The sequence below is a fragment of the Carya illinoinensis genome, chromosome 14 (genome assembly GCF_018687715.1).
Source record: "Carya illinoinensis cultivar Pawnee chromosome 14, C.illinoinensisPawnee_v1, whole genome shotgun sequence".
Classification (NCBI taxonomy): domain Eukaryota; kingdom Viridiplantae; phylum Streptophyta; class Magnoliopsida; order Fagales; family Juglandaceae; genus Carya; species Carya illinoinensis.
The window spans coordinates 7,528,998-7,533,017 of NC_056765.1; positions in this window are offsets into that span (position 1 = coordinate 7,528,998).

Below are 4,020 nucleotides of genomic sequence, written 5' to 3' on the forward strand. Positions count from 1 at the left end.
TGCTCAAAATATATATGTTCAATGGGGGAAAATCAACAGTCTCTAGGATCTAGGGTCCGTAGAGTTTGTACTCCACTCTTAAGGAAGGGGAATTGGTGGTTTAAGACAGAGGTTTGTCTCTCAGACTGTTAGTCTATAGGGCTGTTTCTCAGACGGTTTAGTCTGGAGGAGTTAGACAAGACCATATCAACTGCAAAGAAATTTGTGAGTTAGAGAGCGAGTAAAGGTTATAATTTGGCTTGTATTTTTTAAATCAGAAGTTGTAATTATCCGTTTTATGAATGAATAAAACATTGTTTTACTGTAAAAAAAAAAATGGGGGAAAATCCATATCCATATGTATTATGCAATGAATTGCTCTTTTATTTAAAAAATTTCTTTATGTCATCATGCAGAAGAAATAGACAGATGCTAATAATGTGAATCTAATCTCAGGTATGTTGTTTCTCTTAAAATCATTGATCCAAGAAGCAATCTCATCTTGTATCACATTCATAATCACAACCGAATGATATGGGGGCAAAGTGGTGCTGAAGAACACATGAAACCCTCTAGCGCCCATCCTCAATTGTTTGAAGCTGGAATTGAAGTTTTGTGATTTTCAATCACGCCAGCTGATATGTCATATTTTAACTGGTTTATAAAGTATTGATTTCTGACCATCAAGAAATACGGTGCGCCGCCTCCGTCTACTAGCTCGGCGCCATTGTGAACAAATATGGTATTATCTTGGCCTGCCCTAGAGTCTCCCAGAAACTTGAATACATGCAGGAAAGATGTTGCTATCAGAAAGGACGAGAATGTAAGTATGTAAGTAAGGAATTGGAAGATTCTCAGGACCAACCAAAGACAAGAGAGTTTCATTAAGATGGGCATTGAATTCCACACAATCAATCATTGAAACGTGGGGGCAGTTGCTTTCATCTTTCCTGTTTCTTGTAATATTACCTATGTCCTTCCATGTACCTCTTACCTTTCTTTATTTTATTATTTTGTTTCATTCTTTTAACATGAAGCATTCGGCACATAGAATACATCATTTATTTTATTTAAATAGTAAAATTTTATTAGTAAAATTTATATTTTAAATTAAATTATGTTATTTAAATATTATATTAAATATATTATTCACATTAGCTTATAAATAAAGTTTTTTTTTTTTTTTTTCCCTTCCTATTGTACGAAGGTTCTCCACTCCATGCCCTATTATACATTGTAAAAGAGGTAAAAAGGTGGTAACGCTGCCCCATGAGTGCCGTGGAGTGGATTCATGCCCATGACTTATTATTGATGCTTAGCAGCAAATGGACCCCAGGGTTCAAAGTCATAGGGACCTACCACGTGGTCTTCTATGATTTTGCCTTTATGCACAAGGATTTCAAAAGCCATAACCAGGTAATGATTCAAAATGCATGCATAAAGCTAGGAAAATAAAATTAAAAAAAAAAAAAAAAATCAAATTTCACTGTTTCAGGAGAATTAGAAACCACTGTCATTACAAGTTTTAAATAGAAAAATTTTATATAAATTTTTTATAAAAAAGTGAATATCACAATAAAAAAGGATAATAATACTTTTACTACTAGTTCTTACCATTAGGTATTATCGCTGAAATTTTTTATTTTTATTTTTAGTTTTTCTTTTTACTTAGTTATTAAGAAAGTATTTTTTAATAATATTGTGATTTTTTTAAAAAAATATCTAAAAATATTAAAAAATACATGTAAAAAAATAAAATAAAAAAGACCAATAATGCCTAATGGTAGCTCACAGCTCCGGGAGCAGTGGACGCAGGACCATCCAATAAAGGATAGTTTTTTTACACTTTTTCAAGGTAAGGTTTAGTTTTTTACGAAAATTTGTAAGAGACTTATCTATTTGAAATTTATATAAATTATTTATCTACTTTAAATCTGCATAGATTATTTTTAAAGTTTTGTTTCAAAGCTGGTGTATAAAGTATGCTGGATAAAGCTACGTCCACCGCTTCAATATCCCGCTTCATCCATCCCGCTTGACGTGGCAGCTCATGTGAAAAGATTTAATAGATTAAAAAATTTCCCCTCTTCAACCTCCCTCCCAAAAACGTGAAGCAGCCCCTCTGAAGAAACCACTCTTCTGAAAATGTGAAGTAGATTTTCCCTCTCTTCCTTGTTTCCCTCCCTCTCTCCCAAAAATGTAGTTAACGTAGTTAAAGTCCAGGCCGTTCAAAGCATCCATTTCCGATACTCCTAGAATCTAACCCACACTTGCATTTTTAATAAAGTTGGTTTCACAGGAACATTAATTCCAATACTGAGCTTGCAGCAAAGCCCTACACGCCAAACCCTTCATAAATCTCAACCAACTTCGGTGAATTGTTTGAGATCGCGTCAGCAAGCTTGGAATTTTTCTTTTGGGTTTCTGGGTTTTGGACCAATTTGAAAACCCAATTGAAGGTAGTGGTGTACTTGAATACTTCTCAAGAAGGAACTAATTGAACATTTTTTGGTAATATCTCTTGCTTCTGTTCCATGACTATGATCCCTTTGATGGATTCTTCAAAACAATAGACACCAACTTCAGCATGCCTTTGATTTGTATGTAGTAAGAAAAATTTTCTTGATTCTTGCATTGTTGCTGACAAAATGCTAACAGAGCTAACAGAAATGCGCTTTTTAATCTCAAATTATTCAAATATTCTGTTATCAAGAAATCATGATGCTTCAATCGAGTAGGCCTTGTACTGAAAAAAAAATGCAGAGAGATGAAATCAGAGGAGAGCGAATCTATAATGGGTTGGAGGGGAAGACGAAATGGGAAGGAAGAAAAATGAGAAGCAAAAATTAAAGAAAAAAAAATGCAGAGAGTGAAATGGAATGAGGATTCGAGAAGACGAAATGGAATGGTGAAGACGACGTGGGAAGGAAAAAAAAAAAAAGCAAAAACGATTAAAAAAATAGGAAGAAGCATGACACGTCAAGCGGAAAGTAAAAACGGGAACGGAAAACGGTGGCTATAGCATTATCCAAAGTATGCTCCTTATGTCGTTGACATGACAAGACTTGATTTGTAAGATAAATTTAAAATTTTAAGCTGTATTTAGATATTGAGAGTATCTCAGATACTCTCAACATTTCTCACTACTATTTATTACTTTATTATTATTTTTTACTTACTTTTAATTCTATTCATTACTTTTCACCTACTTTTTATTACTATTCATTATTTTATTATTACTTTTCATCTACTTTTTATTATTATTCACAACTATTCTCAACATCCAAATACACTCTTAATCTCTACAAATTAAGTCTTATCATATCAGTGTGTTTTATAAATCGACTTACGAGTACAAAAACTCTATTTTTTAAGGAAATAAAAGCTCTCATTCATGGCTATTGTATGCAAGTATTTCTTAAGGAAATAAAAGCTCTCATTCATGGCTATTGTATGCAAGTATTTCTTTAGAAGCAATGATATATATAGTCTTATAGTGTACAAATCTTCATTACTTCTTTTAAATAAAAGAAAATTTTATACATCATATCATATTTATCACTATAAAATATTAAAAGATTAACGATAAATATGTTTTACATAATGAAATAAAAATAAATTGGTGAGATAGCATATAACATTACTTATATCATCTTCTTTCATCAGTTCTCAAATACCGAGCTAGACCTGTTCACGTAGTTGACTCGAATTGCATTGACTTGAAAATCGAAATAAATTATTCTCTCTTACTTTTTGAAAGGATTGCAAATATTCTATTTGATTAGTTTTCCATCTTATACGCATACTAATAATAATGAAACTAGTAGAATTTGAGATTACTTTAATAAAATTATAAAAATGCTTTAATCATAATTAAAAAGATTTCATAAAAATAAACTTATATGACTTGATATAATATAATGAATTATAATATCAATTTTATTATAAAATAGATCTAACGTATCGTATAAAATACTAACATACACTCTATAAGATGTTTATGATACTCGATGGTCTTTGATGATCTCTTTGATCTCTTCT